The sequence below is a fragment of the Mobula birostris genome, chromosome 2 (assembly GCF_030028105.1).
Source record: "Mobula birostris isolate sMobBir1 chromosome 2, sMobBir1.hap1, whole genome shotgun sequence".
Lineage (NCBI taxonomy): Eukaryota > Metazoa > Chordata > Chondrichthyes > Myliobatiformes > Myliobatidae > Mobula > Mobula birostris.
The window spans coordinates 78,350,594-78,369,935 of NC_092371.1; the positions used below are offsets into that span (position 1 = coordinate 78,350,594).

A 19,342-nucleotide genomic window follows, 5' to 3' on the forward strand; every position below is an offset into this window, starting at 1 on the left:
TGATCGGAGGCTCGGAGTTTTCGGACGGACTCGGAGTCAGACTGTGATCGGATGCTTCTGGGATGATGCATCGGCAAGTTGGCGGCGCTGGAGGTTTACCGTCTGCATGAGATGATGGGACTTTCGAGAGACTTTGAGATTTTTACTGTGCCATGGTCTGTTCTTATCAAATTATGGTATTGCTTTGCACTGTTGTAACTATATGTTATAATTATGTGCTTTTTGTTAGTTTTTAAGTCAGTTTGTCATGTGTTTTCGTGATATCATTCTGGAAAAACATTTTTATCATTTCTTAATGCATGCATTACTAAATGACAAAAGGGGACTGCGTGTCATCATAATAATAATAATAATAATAATAATAATAATTGAATGCTGAGCTGTAGTCGATAAAGAGCATCCTGATGTATGTATCTTCGGTGTCCAGATGTTCCAGGGTTGAGTGGGGAGCCAGTGAGATGGCATCTGCTGTGGACCTGTTGCATCAGTAGGCAAACTGGAGTGGATCCATGTTGCTTCTGGGCAGGAGTTGATATGTTTCATTACCAACCTCTCAAAATGATCCATCACTGTGGACGTAAGTGCTACAGGATGATAGTCATTGAGGCAGGTCACCACGTTCTTCTTAGGCACCGATATAATTGAAACCAGCTTGAAGGTGGGTACCTCAGAGTGCTGAAGTGAGAGGTTATCACTGCAGCCAACTGATCAGCACAGGTCTTTAAATACTCAGCCGGGTACCTCATCTTTTTGTGGGTTCACCCTCCTGAAGGCTGCTCGCACATCAGCCTCAGAGACTGAATTCACAGGATCATTGGGGGCTGTGGGACTTGGTGATGATTTTTCCATGCTTTGATGGTTAAAGCAATCCTGAAAGGTATTGAGTTGATCTGGAAGCAAAGCCTTGTTGTTGCTTATGCCCATGTATAGGAGAAGTTAAAATGAGAATGGGGGATCATGTTGCAAGGTCAAGGAGCACGATGATGGACTGATCAGTTGCTGAACTGTCCAAATTACAGCAGTGGCCACTTCAGAGCAACTGTTCTGTCTGTAAAGTGGTTTCAAGCAGCCTGTAAGGGATATGGAAGTGCCAATAGAAATCCAAGTCTATGATTTTATTAATACATCTGTAGCAATGCTTCACGCCATTGTGGAATGTGTCGAGGTACAGACGCACTAAGAAGCAGTGACAGATACAGCACTACGGAGTTCAGATACCCAGCCCAAACTGATGAAAGGTCTGGGCCAACGTTCCCTCCCATTCTCTTTGCAGCTCTGTGTCCCAACCATTACTCCATAAGGAAATTTTTACACGGCCTGAAAACCGCGTGACACTTCAAATATTTATTTTTGTAATATGCATAATATGAACATTTAGCATGAAAATTGAAAAATCACATACTTCTTATTTTATTTAATAATTGAAAGGTATATTGAAATACTGTACAGAGAAATTCTTTCACATTTCACAAACCTTTTCTAGCTGCGTCCAAATCCAGCTGCATGGCAACGAAGTCTATGTGCATGGGAGCATTTCAGTTATTCCGGAGCCGCGAACCCACTCAGCTTAGAAGGAAAAGTGAGCTTTGCCCAAAAAGTTGACTTTTCACAAACGAAAGAAACTCTACAGATGATGGAAATCAAAGTAATACACCAAAATGCTGGAGGAACTCAGCAGGCCAGGCAGCATCTATGAAAAAGAGGAAACAGTGGATGATTCAGGCTGAGACCCTTCATCAGGACTTGGAAAAAAAGAGATGAGAAGGGAGAGTAAGAAGTTGGGGGGAGGGGAGGAAGAAGAACAAGGTAGTAGGTGATCGGTGAAACCGGGGTGGTGGGGGGAAGGAGTGAAGTAAAGAGCTGGGAAGTTGATTGGTAAAAGAGATAAAGGGCTGGAAAAGGGGGAAATCTGATAGGAGAGGACAGAAGGCCATGGAAGAAAGGGAAGGGGGAGGAGCACCAGAGGGAGGTGATGAGCAGAGCAGGAGATAAGCTGAGAGACGAAAATGAGAATGGGGAACGGTGAAGGGGGGGGTGTACCCATTACAGGAAGTTAGACAAATCAATCTTGTTGCCATCAGTTTGGAGGTTACCCAGACGGAATACAAGGTGTTACTCCTCCACCCTGAGTGTAGCCTCATTGCGGCAGTAGAGGAGGCCATAGACTGAAATGTCAGAATGGGAGGGGGAAGTAGAATTGAAATGGGCGGCCACCAGGATATCCCACATTTTCTGGCAGATAGAGCGTAGGTGCTCAGCAAAGCGGTCTCCCAATCTACGTCAGGTCTCACCGATATACGGGATGCCACACCGGCAGCACTGGATACAGTAGATGACCCAACCAACTCACAGGTAAACTGTTGTCTCACTTCAAAGGACTATATGGGGCCCTGGATGGTAGTGAGTGAGGAGGTGTAGGGGCAGTGTGGCACTTGTTCCACTTGCAGGGATACAGTGCCTATTAAAAGTATTCACCCACCTTGGAAGTTTTCATATTTTATTGTTTTACAACATTGAATCAGAGTGGATTTAATTTGGCTTTTTTGACACTGATCAACACAGAAAGACTCTTTCTTGTCAAAGTGAAAACAAATTTATACAAATTGGTCTAAATATATTACAATTATTAAACACCAAACAATTGATTGCATAATTACTCACCCCTTCAAGTCAATATTTAGTAGATGCACCTTTGGCAGCAATTACAGCCTAGAGTCTGTGTGGATAGGTCTCTATCAGCTTTGCACATCTGGGCACTGCAAAGTTTTCCCCATTCTTCTTCACAAAACTGCTCATGCTCTGTCAGATTGCATGGGGATCATGAGTGAACAGCCCTTTTCAAGACAAGCCACCCATTCTCAATTGGATTGAGGTCTGGTCTCTGACTTGGCCACTCTGGGACATTATCCTTGTTGTTTAAGCCATTCCTGTGTAGCTTTGGCTTTATGCTTGTGGTCATTGTCTTACTGGAAAACAAATCTTCTCCCAAGTCACAGTACTCATGCAGACTGCATCAAGATTTCCTCCAGGATTTCCCTGTATTTTGCTGCATTCATTTTACCTTCTACCTTTACAAGCCTTACAGGGCCTGCTGCAGTGAAGCATCCCCATAGCATGATGCAGCCACCACCGTGCTTCACGATCGGGATGATAATTTTCGATGATGTGCGGTATTTGGCTTATACCAAATATAGTGTTTAGTCTGATGGCCATAAAGCTCAATTTTGGTTTCATCAGACCATTGAACCTTCTTCCAGCTGAGTCTCCAACTTCCCTTCTGGGAAACTCCAGCTGAGATTTCATTGAGAGTTTCTTTTCAACAGTGGCTTTCTCTTTGCCACTCTCCCATAAAGCTGCGACTGGTGAAGCACCTGGGCAGCAGATGTTGTCTGTGCAGTCTCTCCCATCTCAGCTACTGAAACTTGTAACTCCTCCAGAGTTGTCATTGTCTCTTGGGGGCCTCCCTCACTAGTCCCCTTCTTGCACGGTCACTCAGTTTTTGAGGACAGCCTGTTCTAGGCAGATTTACAGCTGTACCAAATCCTTTCCATTGCTTGATGATTGACAACTGTACTCCAAATTTTCTTGTATCCATCTCCCGACTTGTGTTCTACAGTAACCTTTTTGCAGAGTTGCTTGGAGTGTTCTTTTGTCTTCATGGTGTAGTTTTTGCCAGGATACTGACTCACCAGCAGTTGGACCTTCCAGATACAGGTGTATTTTTACTACAATCAATTGAAACACCTTGACTGCACACAGGTGATCTCTATTTAACTAATTATGTGACGTAAAATCAAATGGCTGTACCAGCGATGATTTGGTGTGTCATATTAAAGAGGGTGAATAGTTGTGCAATCAATTATTTTGTGTTTTATTTTTGTAATTAATTTAGATTACTTTGTAGAAATCTGTTTTCACTCTGACATGAATGAGTCTTTTTCTGATGATCAGTCTCAAAAACCCAAATTAAATCCACTGTGATTCAATGTTGTAAAACAATAAAATATGAAAATTCCAAGAGGGGTGAATTCTTTTTACAGGCACTGGAAGTACCAGGAGAGATATCAGCGAGGAGGTATGAATGGACAAGGGAGTTGCGTATGGAGCAATCTCTGTGGAAAGTGGAAAATGGGGATGAGGGAAAGGTGCACTTGGTGGTGGGATCCCATTGGAGATGACAGAAGTTATGGAAAATTATATGCTAGATGCAGAGGCGAGGACAAGAGAAACCCTATCCCTGGTGGGGTTGGGATGAGGGCAGACGTGCGTGAAGTGGGTGAGGGCAGCGTTGACAGTAGAGGAAGGAAAGCCTCTTCCTTTGAATGAGGACATCTCAATAGAACCATAATGAAAAGCCTCATCCTGGGAGCAGATGTGGTAGAGATGGAGGATCTGAAAGAAAGGGATGGCACTTTTCCAAGTGACAGGGTGGGAAGAGGAATGAAGGAATTATGAGGAGGGATTGGGTCTCTCTTGTCTACCAGGGATAGGGTTTACTCTTTTCAATAGATGCTGCCTGGCCAGCATTTTGTGAGTGTTACTGTAGACCTGATTATGTCTTGGTTTTGGACGATAAAGTAAAAGTAATAAAACACAGAAGTAGTATTAGGCCATTCTGTCCATCGAGTCTGCTCCGCCATTCCATCATGGGTGATTTACTATCCTTCTCAACCCCATTGTCCTGCCTTCCCCTGTAATTTTTCATGCCCTGACTGATTGAGAACCCATCAGAATTAGGTTTAATATCACCAGCATAGGTCATGAAATTTGTTAACTTTTCAGCAGCAGTACCATGCAATACATGATAAATACAGGGAAAAAACTGAATTACAGTAATTATATATATGGATATTAAATAGTTAAGTTAAAATAAGTGGAGCAAAAACAGAAATTAAAAAAGCATTGAAGTAGTATTCATGAGTTCAATGTCCATTCAGAAATCGGATGGCAGAGGGGAAGGAGCTGTTCCTGAATTGCTGTGTGTGCCTCCAGGCTCTTGTATCTCCTTCCTGATGGTAACAGTGAGAAAAGGGCATGCCCTGGGTGATGAGGCTTCTTGATAACTGACGCCGCCTTTTTGAGGCACCACTCCTTGAAGATTCCTTGGATACTACAGAGGCTGGTAGAGCTGACTAATTTTACAACTTTCTGCCACTTACTTCGATCCTGTGCAGTGCCCTCTCCCCCCCCCACCCATACCGGATGGTGGTGTAACCAATCAGAATGCTCTCCATGGTACATCCGTACCGGACTGTCTCCTCTTTAAATATACTGGATGACTTGACCTCCACAGCCATCTGTGACGATGAATTCCATAGATCTACCATTCTCTGGCTAAAGAAATTTTGAGTGAAGTTAGTTGTCGTGTCATTTTGGTTCATTTCTCATGTCAGAAAATCATTTTCCAATTTGGAGCCAAGCCCAGGTTCGGGAGCGGATATTGCCAACCATCAGGCTCCTGAACCGGTTTCAACCTATAACTTTGTTTGCAGAAGGAAATCTGCCTTTCTTGCCCACTCTCTTAAGTGACTCTTACCTAGCTTCTCAGTTAGTGATGTCCACACCTCACAATTGAACAAACAAAAACAAACTCTCATGCCTGGAAAACTACGGAAGGGAGAAATGGTCACCTCTGGGGCTTGGACCTGCCAGTGCAGGGGGTACAACCCAAAAATCTGAACAATGCCGTCCAGGCTGACACACACAAAATACTGGAGGAATTCAGCAGGACAGGCAACATGTGAACAGTCAACATTTTGGGCCAAGACCCTTCATCAAGACTGGAAAGGAAAGGGGCAGAAGCCATAATGAGAAAGTGCGAGAGGGGAAGGTGTACAAGCTAGAAGAAGGTAGGTGAACGCAAGACTTCCTGCAGATGCTGGAAATCTAAAGCAACACACACAAAATGCTGGAAGAACTCAGCAGGTCAGGCAGCATCTATGGACATTTCAGGCTGAGACCCTTCTTCAGGACTGGAAGGGAAGGGGGAAGATGCCGGAATAAATAGGTGAGAGGAGGGTAAGGAGGACAGGTGATGTCAGGTGAGGGGAAAGGTGCATGGGGGAATGAAGTGAGAAGCAATGAGATGATAGGTGGAAGAGGTAAAGGGTTGAAGTAGGAACCATCCGGGTTAATTAGAGTTTTTCAGAAGAGATGAAATTCAGGCACTATATCCTTCACAAAGGCTGGAGGTGGAGTGGATTACTTGTAAAAATCATCTGATTGTTAGATTTTCAGTAAGCAAGGGGATTTAGGATTAGTGAAGCAAGAAAAAGAATTACTGTTAACGGACCACCTATCAGAAAATGAAGAGGGAAAGGCATGAAGTGACACTCCTGGAGTCCAGGTGTTGGCACATAATTGGCAGCAAAATGGAGAAACAACCCAACGCCACAGTGATCCGAGTTCAGTTCCCTCAGCCGAGGAAGCAATTCAGAGCCTCAGCAAACAACGTCTTCAGCCAAGATTCCTGATTGCTGTCTGGAGAGGAAATATACACGGACTCACACACAAACAAATAACCAAACACACACACACTGGCATGCACACATACATGCACAGAAACCTGCACATATGCATACACATATACACACATTCACGCACACAACCATATACATGCACACAGACACATACACACACAAACACACACAGACTTGCATGCACATATATGTGCACAGAAACCTGCACATACACATTCACACACACACACACACAGAACCCTTTGGGCATCAGATGTTACTCTCCCCAAACAGACAAGGCAGAAGCTCCACGTAATTACAGCCAGGATGGCGAGTCCTGATTGGTGGAATTTGCTGCTGCCAACAGGTTGCAGCCTGGAAGCTATGTGTTATTTTTCTATGACATCCTTTGAAGGAAACGTGTCCTCTTCTGATGCAATAATATCATGTGCTTAAAGCTGCAGTTTACTGAGCTCCCTCCCCACCCCAGGTGTGCTTAATAGAGTAAATATGATAATTACCACATGAAATAAAAGATCGCTACCAGATGGACTGCCATATGTCACCCTTTGTGTCCCTGTTATCTGCCCTGATATGACAGGATCATCTACCAGCAGAGATCAGCTCAACAAAACTTTATTTTCCCCCCACCGTCACACACCACACCTACACTTTCCGTCCAGCTTTCCACCCCCACCTGTTTCTCCCCTACTATTCTGAGGTCCCAGATGTGCAACATTAATTGTTTCTCCCCCTTTGATACTTGGTTTGACGCCCGTTATTTCAGCACAAGTTAGGCAGTACAGTTAAGCTCCAAGCACAGCTTGGTTTTTATGGTGACAGTCACACACTCTCCGACAAGACCTCACTAGATAGTTATCTCACCCAAAACCGAGAACATTGAGGTGATGTCAGTGATCCCACCAGCTCTGAGCCCAAGGTCTGCTGAGACAGAAGAAAGATTATCTTGCAACACTGGCAACTCTCAGCAGGTCGGGCAGCATCTGTGGAGGGAGAAACAGAGGTGATGTTCAGATCGAAGATCTTTCAGTAGAATTGCGATAGAGAGAAAAAAAAACATTTTTTTCGCACTTTCCCAAAACGTCGACTGTTTGGACTTCCGGTCAAGACGGCGTCAGCAAACAATGATTCCCTGAGCACATCTTTCAGATAGCAAATCTTTCGAATTATTTCACATTTACTACGTCTTTTGCTTGTTCTTTTTGTCATGTTTTTCTTACAGAAACTGTTGAAGCCTGTGACGTACAGTTTGCATCTCGATCGAAAGATCCAGCACTGTGCTGTGTCCAGAGAGCTGCCTCGCGGAGGTTAGAGACAGGAGGCTGAGAAGGTTGGAGAAGACAAGCTAACTCATGGAACAAACCAGACACGAGGTGCCGGCTCATGAGTGACTCCATCTTGAAGCAGCGAGGTGAATGCAGAGGGGTCAGCGTTGACTCCCAACGGAGGCGGTCAGCAACCGGAACAGCACGTTCAGACTTGGATCGATGGCGTTCGGACCGGGGTTGGCGGTCAGTCTTTATGGAAGGACTGAGTTCGTGCAGCTGCTCTCCTCATATGGAGATGAAAAGATGTTTCCCATATTCTGAGATTTATGTGATTATTGGACGGTACTTTATATAGGTCTCCTTCAGCTTTTCAGTGTTTTCTTCCTTGTGGACGATTAGCGGGTGGGTGATCTGTTAATGTTTGTTTGTAAGAGGGGGTTGTGGGGTCTGGTGTTACTGTCACTATTTTTTTCTGCAAGTGAGGGGTTCGGAGATTGTTATGTGTAGGGGTTCGTTGATTATTATCGTGGCTGTTTTTTGCTGTAGGGAGGGGGTTATTTTGGGGTCTGTGAGTTTTGTTTCTTTTTTGTGCTGTTTAGTGGTGGTGTGGGGGGGGTGGTAGTTGATGTCTTTTCTTTCATCAACACCCATGGTCTTTCTGTAGTTAATGGGTATCTGGAGAAGAAAAATATCAGAGTTATATTGTACAGGCATACTTTCACAATAAGATGAACCTCTGAACATTTGAAACATCTCCATAGGCACTGCCTGACCTGCTGAGTTCCTCCGGCATTTTGTGCAGGTGTTGCTCTGAATTTCCAGCATCTGCAGAATCTCGTGTGAGAAAAGCATCAGTTTAAAGTTGTAGTAAATTTTGGGGGGAGGGATGGATATAACAAAGGAAAAATTCAAGGGCCATTGTCCCAATGCAGGTCGATGGGAGTAGGCAGTTTAAATAGCTTGGCACAGACTAGATGGGCCAAAGGGCCTGTTTCTGTGCTGTACTTTTCTGTAACTCTATCTGTGAGTAATACAATGTAGAAGCAGGCTACTTAGCCCAACTCTTCCATGCCATCCAAAATATCCAGCTAAACTAGTCTCGTTTACCTGTAACACACATCAAAGTTGCTGGTGAACGCAGCAGGCCAGGCAGCATCTCCAGGAAGAGGTACAGTCAATGTTTCAGGCTGAGACCCTTTGCCAGTCCTGACGAAGAGCCTCGGCCTGAAACGTCGACTGTACCTCTTCCTGGAGATGCTGCCTGGCCTGCTGCGTTCACCAGCAACTTCGATGTGTGTTGCTTGAATTTCCAGCATCTGCAGAATTCCTGTTATTTGCTCATTTACCTGTATTTGGCCAATGCCCCTCTAAACCAGGGGTTCCCAAACTGGGCTCCACAGACCTCTTGCTTAATGGCTTTGGTCCATGGCAGAAAAAAATGCTGGGAACCCCTGCTCTAAACCTTGCCTTTCCATTAGATTAGATTAGATTATGAAGACACGCAGTCCCCTTTTATTGTCATTTAGTAATGCATGCATTAAGAAATGATACAATATTTCCTCCGGTGTGATATCACAAAACACAGGACAGACCAAGACTGAAAAAACTAACAAAACCACATAAATATAACATATAGTTACAACAGTGCAACAATACCATAACTTGATGAAGAACAGTCCATGAGCACAGTAAGAAGTTCAAAGTCTCTCACATGTCCCACATCTCACGCAGACGGGAGAAGGAAGAAAACTCTCCCTGCCATGCCCAACCACAGTCTGACTCTGAGTCGTCCAAAAACTTCAAGCCTCTGATCAGCCCTCCGACAGCGAGTACCGAGCACCATCTCTATCCGAATAATTTGACCTCAATCTCGGTCGCCAGCAGCAGGCAAAGCCGGGGATTTTGAGGCCTACCCTCCGGAGATTCTCGATTGCGCGGTAACAACAGCAGCAAATGGGCATTTCAGAAATTTCTCCTGATGTTCCTCTGTGCTTTCACGTCTGTCTCCATCAAATCAGAATTGTCCACGGCCCCTATTTAACGGATAAGATATCATTTTCACTGGAAGGCTGCGTGCGCGCATTACCTTTTAAATATTGCAAATGTTCCTATCCTACCTACCTACAGCAGATGTCCAATCAGGTAATAGGGTGAGACCAGGGTTGCTGTGGGGATAAGTCGTTAATGGCATCGTTAGTGGAGAATGAAGAACGTCAGTGCATGGCAAGCAACAGGTCAGGGCGCGCTGAAGGAGAATATCTTGTGCCTTTTCTAATCTCAGTCAATGTCAAAGGTTTATTTCAGTCAATAACTATGAAGTCACTGTTTTAATGTCAGAAATGCTAATGTGCACAGCAAGATACCCCAGACACTGGTGAGACCATGGACAGACCATCTGCCTTTCTCATGATGCATGAATGTGAGTCAGGTAAAATCACACCGTGCCCCTTCAGAGAGCAGAATGGGGTCTTTGACACCTGCCCAAGAGGGAGATAGAGTCACATGTTAAGTGAAATATCCTAGCAATGCAGCACTCCATCAGTTCACCATTATATGTCCTTGTGACATGGAAGGAGGCTATTTTGGCCATTGAGTTGACGTGAAGTGACTGCACAATCCCGACCACTCCACTAAGTTTTCCAACTCCCCTAATTCCTCGGAAGGTTAAAGAAATTCGGCATGTCCCCATTGAAACATACCAATTTTTATCAGTGCACTGTAGAAAGCATTCTATCTGGATGCATGACAGCTTGGTATAGCAACAGCTCTGCATGTGACCACAAGAAACTGCAGAGCGCTGTGGACACAGCTCAGCACGCAAACCAACCACCCCTCTATGGGCCCTCTGTACACTTCTCAATACCTCAGTAAACCAGCCAGCTTTATCAAAGACTCCACTCACCCTGGACATTTTGTCTTCCCTCTCCCGTCGGTTAGAAGATACAAAAGCGTGAAAGCACATGCCACTTCAGGCTCAAGGACAGCTTCTACCCCACTGTTATCAGACTCTTGAATGGACTCTTACATAAGAAATAAGAGCAGGAGTCGGCCATCTGGCCCATCGAGCCTGCTCCACCATTCAACAAGATCATGGCTGATCTGGCCATGGACTCATCTCCACCTACCTGCCTTTTCCCCATAACCCTTAAATCCCCTACTATGCAAAAATCTATCCAACCTTGTCCTAAATATACTTACTGAGGTAGCCTCCACTGCTTCATTGGGCAGAGAATTCCACAGATTCACCACTCCCTGGGAAAAGCAGTTCCTCCTCATCTCCGTCTTAAATTTACCCCCCGAATCTCAAGGCTATGTCCCCTAGTTCTAGTCTCTTGTACGATAAGATGGACTCTTGACCTCTGGATCTACCTCATTATGATCTTGCACTTTCTCTGTAGCTGTTGCACTTTATGCTCCATTGTTTTTGTTTTACTGGGTGGCGCAGTGACAGAACACTTTACAGCACCAGTGACGGGAAGAGTGGGGTTCAGTTCCCACTGCTGTCTGCAAAGAGTTTGTACATTCTCGCTGTGACCGTGTGGGTTTCCTCGGGTTTCCTCCCACAGTCCAGAGAAATACAGGTTAGGGTTAGCAAGTTGAGGTGCTGGAAGCACGGTGACCCTCACGGGCTGCCCCAGCACATCCCCGCTAACGCACACAATGTGTTTCAGTGCAACGCACCCAAATTGCTGGGGGAGCTCAGCAGGTCAGGCAGCACCTGTGGAGATGGTAGTGGTTTTTTGGCTGAGACCCTTCCTCAGGACTGAGAAGGAAGGGGGAAGATGTCAGAATAAAGAGGTGGGGGGTGGAGAGGAAGGAGGCTAGCTGGATTTTACTGCATTTCACTATTTGTTTTGACACTTGAATGTACATATGATAAATAAAGCTAATCTTTAAAAAAACCTCTTTACCCTATTCTACCTCAGTGCACTGTGTAGTGATCTGGTCTGAATGAACTGTATGCAAGACAAGCTTTTCACTGTCATCATCATTACGCGCCATGTTGTGTGACATGGGTGTTCATGTTCTCACGATCATGATTGTTCTGGGCAAATTTTCCTACAGAAGTGGTTTGCCATTGTCTTCTTTCCAGTCAGTGTCTTTACAAGACGGGTGACCTCAGCCACTATCAATACTCTTCAGAGATTGTCTGCCTGGCATCAATGGTCACGAAACCAGGACTTGTGATGTGCACCAGCTGCTCATATGACCATCCACCACCTGCTCCCATGGCTTCACGTGACCCTGAGCAGTGGCAGGGTGTGGGAGTACATCTTGTCCTAGGGTGACCTGCAGGCTAACGGAGGGAAGGAGCATCCTACATCTCCTTTGGTAGAGACGTATCTCCGCCCCACCACTCTATTTTCACTGTATATGTGACAATAATAAACCAGTACTAATAACAACATCACTTGCATTCTCCTCACATTCTCATTAATTCCACACCCCTCCCCCAAATTACTTCCCCAGACTCTGCTTCTGTGCGGCCACTGACTGCCAGCTGCCCTGAAGGAAACAGAGACCATGTGAAACACTGGGAACCCCTTTCACTGGGAGTGAACCCCCATCATCAGCCAAGAAAGGTAGAATCATAGAAACATAGAACACTATAGCACAGAAACACCTAGTCCATGCTGAACCATTAATCTGCCTATTCCCATCAACCTGCATCCACACCATAGCCCTCCATATCTCTCCCATCGATGTACCTATCCAAACTTCTCTTAAATGTTGAAATCAAACCTGCATCCATCACTTCCACTGGCAGCCCGTTCCACACTTTCATCGCCCTCTGAGTGAAGAAGTTTCCCCTCATTTTCCCTTTAAACATTTCAGCTTTCACCCTTAACCCATAACCTCTGGTTGTAGTCCCATCCAACCTCAGTGGAAAAAGCCTGTTTGTATTTACTCAATCTATACCTCTCATAATTTTGTATACCTCTATCACATCTCCCCTCAATCTTTTATGTTCCAAGGAATAAAGTCCTAACTTATTCAATCTTTCCTTTTAACTCAGGTCCTCCAGACCCGGCAATATTCTTGTAAATTTTCTCTGTACTCTTTCAATGTTATTTACATTTTTCCTGTCGGTAGGTCACTCTACTCCAAATTAGGCTTCACCAATGTCTTATACAATTTCAACATAACATCCCAAATCCTGTACTCAATCATTGATTTATGAAGGCCAATGTGTCAAAAGATTTCTCTACATCCCTGTCTACCTGTAACGCCACTTCCAGGGAATTATGAATCTCTAGTCCCAGATCCCTTTGTTCTACCATGCTCCTCAATATCCTACCACTGACTGTGTGATAGCTACCCTGGTTGGTCCTCCCAAAGTGTAACACCTCACATTTGTCTGCATTAAATTCCATCTGCCATTACTCTGCCCAATTTTCCAGCTGGTCCAGATCCCGCTGCAAGCTTTGATAGTCTTCTTCGCTGTCCATGGCACCCCAAATCTGATGTTACCCGCTGATTTGCTGATCCAGCTTACCACATTATCTTCCAGATTGTTGATATAGATGACAAACAACAATGGACCCAGCACTGATCCCTGCGGCACTGCACTAGTCATGGGTCTCCAATCAGAGAGGCAACAATCTGCTACCACTGCCTGGGTTCTCCTGCGAAGCCAAAAGGTAAACCTTTCCTCCCAGTCACTGGCCCACCCACTCATTCTCTTTGTCTCCCGTGCGACGAATCTTTACAGAAGACTGACCCAGTAGTGTTCTGTATACTGGGTCAGTAGCAGCGAACAGTTGGTATTCAGTGTACAAGTAGAGTGTGAAAGAAATGTCTAAAGTGGAGCATTATGATTAGCTTCATTCTGATTGGTTTGAAACCTGCTTTGTATTCCCTCAGGTCACCCCCACCATCTCACTCACCTTCTCCTCTTTGATGTCTTGCTGTCCCTGGCAAGCTCATCATCTGTCTCTCCTTTCGCTCCCCTATTCTTCCGCAAGCCTCCTTTCCACTTTCGCTTTTTCTCCATTTATTCCGCTCAGCCTCTTCCCTCCTCACATACCTCCTTACTCCTTCTTTCACCCTCCCCCCCAGGCTTTAACCCTTATTCGCATCCCCTTCTAGGGCGGCACTGTAGTGAAGCCGTTAGTGTAATGCTTTACAGCACCACCAATTGAAAGATCAGGATTCAATTCCCACTGTCGTCTGTTAGGGGGTTGTACATCCTCCCTGTGATTGTGTAGGTTTCCTCCGGGTGCTCCAGTTTCCTCCCACATTCCAAAGGCATGCAGGTTAGGGTTGGTGAGTTTGTGCCAAATGCATGGCGACACTTGCGGGCTGGCCCGAGCGCATCCTCGGACTGCGTCGGCCGTTGATGCAAATGATGCATTTCATTAAATATTTTGATGTTTTGATGTAGAAATGCAGCTGATATTTCATTATTTAAAGGAAAGATATTTAAATCTCTTCTCCTCAGCCACTTTTCTGTTTTCTCATCCCCTTTTCCCTTGCCCTTTTATTTTCTCAGTTTCTCATCCCTCTCCTTCACTGCCTCATTCAAAGTTCAAAGTACATTTATTATCAAAGTATGTGTGCTTTATACAACATTGAGATTCACTTCCTAACAGGCAGCCACAAGCAAGAAACCCACTAGAACCTGCTAAAAAAAAGACTGACAAACATCCAATGTGCAGAGAGAAAAAAATGGTGCGAACAATAAAAGCAAGCAGCATTCAGAATGAAAGTGACCCCTCAGACACAAAGGCCGGAGCAGGCCTACAGCCTCAGCCTCAGTTTAGGACATAGCAGAGTAAACATTGCGGTGCCCACCGACACAAAGCCCTTCTTCTCTCCTCCCGTCCGGCCTCAGCTCTCATCTCCAGCCTCCTCAGTTTCTATTTCTCCTGTTCCTCTTTCTGTTGTCTCTGCCTCTTGATCTCTCTGCCTTGGTTTCACTCTTTCATGGCATTTTTTTTATGCATCTTCTTCCTTCTATTTGTATTTTCACAGTTTGTTGTTTTGTTTTTGCATTGGCTGCCTGTCCTGTTGGGTGTGGTCTTTTATTGATTATATTGTGTTTCTTGTATTCACTGTGAACGCCCACAAGAAAATGAATCTCAGGATTGTGTATGACAACATATATGTACTTTGATAATAAATTTACTGCACTTTGAACTTTTTAGCTATGAACTGGCAGCTCTTTGCCTCCTGATTCCCACTTCAGCTGACGCAGCTGCCTTGGCTTCTGGTGAGGAGGCTGACAGGTAGATGATTATACCTGCCTGCCTCACCCATTCTGCATGGAAACGTTGTCCCTCAAGTGCCCTTTAAATCTTTCCCCCTCTCACCTTTAAGCCCATGGCTCCTAGTTTTGGGCTGCTCTACCCTGGGGAAAAGACCATTTATCTTATCTGCACCCTCATAGTTTTATAAACTTCAGCCTCTTATACTTCAGGAGAAAAAAAGGTCCAGCCTCTCCTTTTAACCACAGAAGTTCTGCAGATACTGGAAATCTTGAGCAACACACACACAAAATGCTGGAGGAACTCAACAGGCCTGGAAGTATCTATGGAGAGGAATAAACAGTCAACATTTCTGGCTGAGACCTTTTATCAGAACTGGAAAGGAAGGGGAAGAAGCCAAAAAGGTTGCAGTTCATTGCATGGATACATATTGAGGCACACTGCTTGTTACTTCCTCAAAGACCTCTAACAGATTTGTCGGGCAATATTTCCCTTTACAGAAACCATACTGCCTTTGTCTTACTTTATCATTAGTCTTGATGTACCCCAAAAACCTCATACTTAATAGACTCCAACACTTTCCCTACCACTGAAGTTAGGCTCATTGGCCTTTAATTTTCTTTCTTTTGCCTTCCTCCCTTCTTAAAGAGTGGAGTGACAGTTGCAATTTTCCGTTCCTCTGGGACCATGCCAGAATCAAGTGAATCTTGAAAGATCATGACCAATGCATCTGTTATCTCTTCAGTAACCTCTCTCAGGACTCTGCGATGTAGTCCTTCTGGCCCAGGTGACTTATCCACCTTAAGACCTTAGAGTTTGCATAGCTTTTTTTCCCCTTTGTAACAGCAATTGCACTCATTCCTGCTCCCTAGTCATATTTACTGATAGTGATACTGTGACAGAGGGCATTTGGTAAACACACTCCTTACGCACGCACATTTACACACACGAAATCTCAGTTTGCTGTCACTGCACTGAGTGCACACACTTCAGTGTCTCCCCATGGAATGTGTGGGTTTCCCCCGAGTGCTCCAGTTTCCTCCCACAGTCCAAAGACGTACCAGGTAAGTTAATTGGTCATTGTAAATGGTTAGTGCTGTGGGATTGCAAGACTGAAAATCCAAAAGGCCCTACTCCACTCTGTATTGCTAAATAAAACAAAACAAGAAATAAAAGGAAAGGGGAAGAAGCCAGAGTGGTGGGGGGGTGTGGGGGAAGGTAAGGAGGAATGCTGACAGGTGATAGGAGGCACCAGGTGAGGGGAAGGTAGGTGGGTGGAGCAGGGGAGAAACTGGCAGGTGATAGGTGGAAAAGGTAAAGGCCGGAGAGGAAGGAATCTGATAGGAGAGGAGAGTGGACCCTGGGAGAGAGGGAAGGAGGAGGGGACCCGGGGGAGGTGATGGGAAGCTGAAGAGAAGAGAAGGGCTGAGGAGGGGAGCCGGAAAGGGGAATGGGGAAGAGAGTGGGGGAGTAGAAGTTAGAGAAATCTATGTTAATGCTGTATTATTTTGAATAATAATTAGTTCCTTCAGTTCCACTTTCTTGATTCTCTAAAATATTCAATGGATTTTTGGTGACTTGTTCCACGAAAACAAATGAGAGGGTTTATTTGGAGGTGATCTGGTGAAATAGCATAGGGCCGGGCTATAAAGACGCGAAGATGTTGGAAAACTGGGAGAGGGAGACTCGACAGCAAAGGGTGAGAAAGCAGGGTGGTGTTCAGAAATTCAGAAGGAGGTCTGGGAACGGGAACCATCTCTCACTGTTTCCATTCCAGTCACATCCATCGGCAGCATCACCCTGCATCGTGCTGGCTCTGGTTAAATGAGGAAATTGATTGTGGAAAGGGTTGGGTCCAGGTTCACGAGGTGGAACTCGAGAAGCGGGCGCTGGAGCCACAGGGGCGGTGAGGACTGACATCTCTGAATGTGACCCCCCGCAGTTTCCCACATTACACTTTCAATGGGAAATGTTTAATTGACCATGGCACCAAAATGACTTTTCCCTTAAAGACCCTCAGGCAGAAACATTAAACTAATTAAATGCCACATTCTGTAGATTAAGATAACCCAAGGATGAACTTTGTCATTACTCCCCTCCATCTCTATAACAAAGATATTAGTTTAAAGCACTCACTCCATTTCAAGGGACGCTGACGTCCTTTCGAGGCACTTTGCCGCATTTGCCAGAGGTGGGGCGTTGAAAAAAGGTGATTGGCAGCAGGGCAAAGAGCTCAACTGTGCTCCAGTCACTCCCCTCAGGGGTGGTGCGGGCAATAGAAACGTGCGCTTGAATCTTTAGCCCGCGCTGGTACAATGGTCGCTCTCTCTTCGCTGAGACAAAGACCAGGGCTTAATTCCACTGCCGAGAGTAAATCCAACATTCACGTGTAGTTCTGAGCGAATGTGCCATCACTCAGGGGAGATGTACCGCTTCCTACCGAAGCAGCGTTAAGATCATTAGAACTGGTTCATAGAAAAACTGAAGAAATATCTGCCACTTCAACAAATATCTGTCCTCAATCAATATATCAGAAAGCAGATTCTGTTATCATTATGGGCGTGCACACACACGTGTGTGTGTGTGTGTGTGTGTGTGTGTGTCTGTCTGTCTGTCTATATGTGCATCTATGTGTGTGTGTGTGTGTGTGTGTCTGTCTGTCTGTCTATATGTCCATCTGTGTGTGTGTGTCTGTCTGTCTATATGTGTATCTGTGTGTGTGTGTGTCTGTCTGTCTGTCTATATGTCCATCTGTGTGTGTGTGTCTGTCTGTCTGTACATTGTGTGTGTGTGTGTGTGTGTGTGTCTGTCTATATGTGTATCTGTGTGTGTGTGTCTGTCTGTCTATATGTCCACCTGTGTGTGTGTCTGTCTGTCTGTCTGTCTATATGTCCATCTGTGTGTGTCTGTCTGTCTGTACATTGTGTGTGTGTGTGTGTCTGTCTATGTGTGCATCTCTGTGTGTGTGTGTGTGTGTGTGTGTGTGTGTGTGTGTCTGTCTGTCTGTCTATATGTGCATCTGTGTGTGTGTGTGTCTGTCTGTATGTGCATCTGTGTGTGTGTGTGTGTGTCTGTCTGTCTATATGTGCATCTGTGTGTGTGTGTGTGTGTGTGTGTGTGTCTGTCTGTCTGTCTATATGTGCATCTGCGTGTGTGTGTGTCTGTCTATATGTGCATCTGTGTGTGTGTATGTGTGTCTATATGTGCATGTGTGTGTGTATGTGTGTGTGTGTGTGTGTGTCTGTCTGTCTATATGTGCATCTGTGTGAGTATGTCTGTCTGTCCCTAAGTGTGTGTGTGTGTGTGTGTGTGTGTCTATATGTGCATCTGTGTGTGTGTGTGTGTCTGTCCATCTATATGCGCATCTGTTTATGTGTTGTATGTGTGTGTGTATCTGTCTGTCTATATGTGCATCTGTGTATGTGTCTGTCTGTCTATATGTGCATGTGTGTGTCTGTCTCTCTGTCTTGGTGCCTATATATGCATCTGCGTGTGTGTGTGTGTATGTATGTGTGTGTGTGTAGCTGTCTATCTATATGTGCATCTGTGTGTGTGTCTGAGAGAGAGATTGTCTATCTGTCTCTGTGTGTATATAATACTGAAGCAGATACATTAAGGCATTAAGAAACTCTTAGATAGGCCCATGGATGAGAGAAAAGTGGAGGGCCAGGTAGCAGGGAAGTGTTCAATTGATCTTGCCATAGGTTACAAGCTTGTCACCCCACTGTGGGCCAAAGAGCCTGTATTGTACAGTGAATAGTGTTCTATGTTCTATGTTGGTGTGCAAGTTACTGACCTGATCATTGTTTCTCTCTCTACAGTTACTATTGATCTATGGATCTATGGAGAAAATATTTGAAGAAGAAGAAGAATATCTTTATTGTCATTGTTGTGGAGCAATGAAACACAGTTTAGCAGCTCAACGTTTTGCAGCATGACGAAGAATATATACATAAAATAAACTCTTTTTATTTTCAGCATCCATGTTACTTTGATTTGAATTTGTCATCTACAAATGGGTTTTGTGGGGAGCCTTCCGTGGTTGAACAGGCCACGGGCATGCACTGTAGATCTTACAAACATAGAAACATAGAAAATAGGTGCAGGAGTAGGCCATTCGGCCCTTCGAGCCTGCACCGCCATTTATTATGATCATGGCTGATCATCCAACTCTGAACCCTGCCCCAGCCTTCCCTCCATACCCCCTGACCCCCGTAGCCACAAGGGCCATATCTAACTCCCTCTTAAATATAGCCAATGAACTGGCCTTAACTGTTTCCTGTGGCAGAGAATTCCACAGATTCACCACTCTCTGTGTGAAGAAGTTTTTCCTAATCTCGGTCCTAAAAGGCTTCCCCTCTATCCTCAAACTGTGACCCCTCTTTCT

The 19,342-nt window shown here is 45.0% G+C and overlaps 1 long non-coding RNA gene across 1 annotated transcript in view; it reads left to right on the forward strand.

Moving 5' to 3' along the window:
* LOC140187886 (uncharacterized) overlaps nucleotides 1-18,823 on the forward strand; it is a 50,180-nt gene extending 31,357 nt beyond the window's left edge. Inside the window, exons 3-4 of the long non-coding RNA XR_011883172.1 lie at nucleotides 13,260-13,389; nucleotides 18,777-18,823. This is a non-coding gene — a long non-coding RNA (uncharacterized lncRNA). The remainder of the gene's footprint in view (nucleotides 1-13,259; nucleotides 13,390-18,776) is intronic.
* The last annotated feature ends 519 nt before the right edge of the window (nucleotides 18,824-19,342 follow it).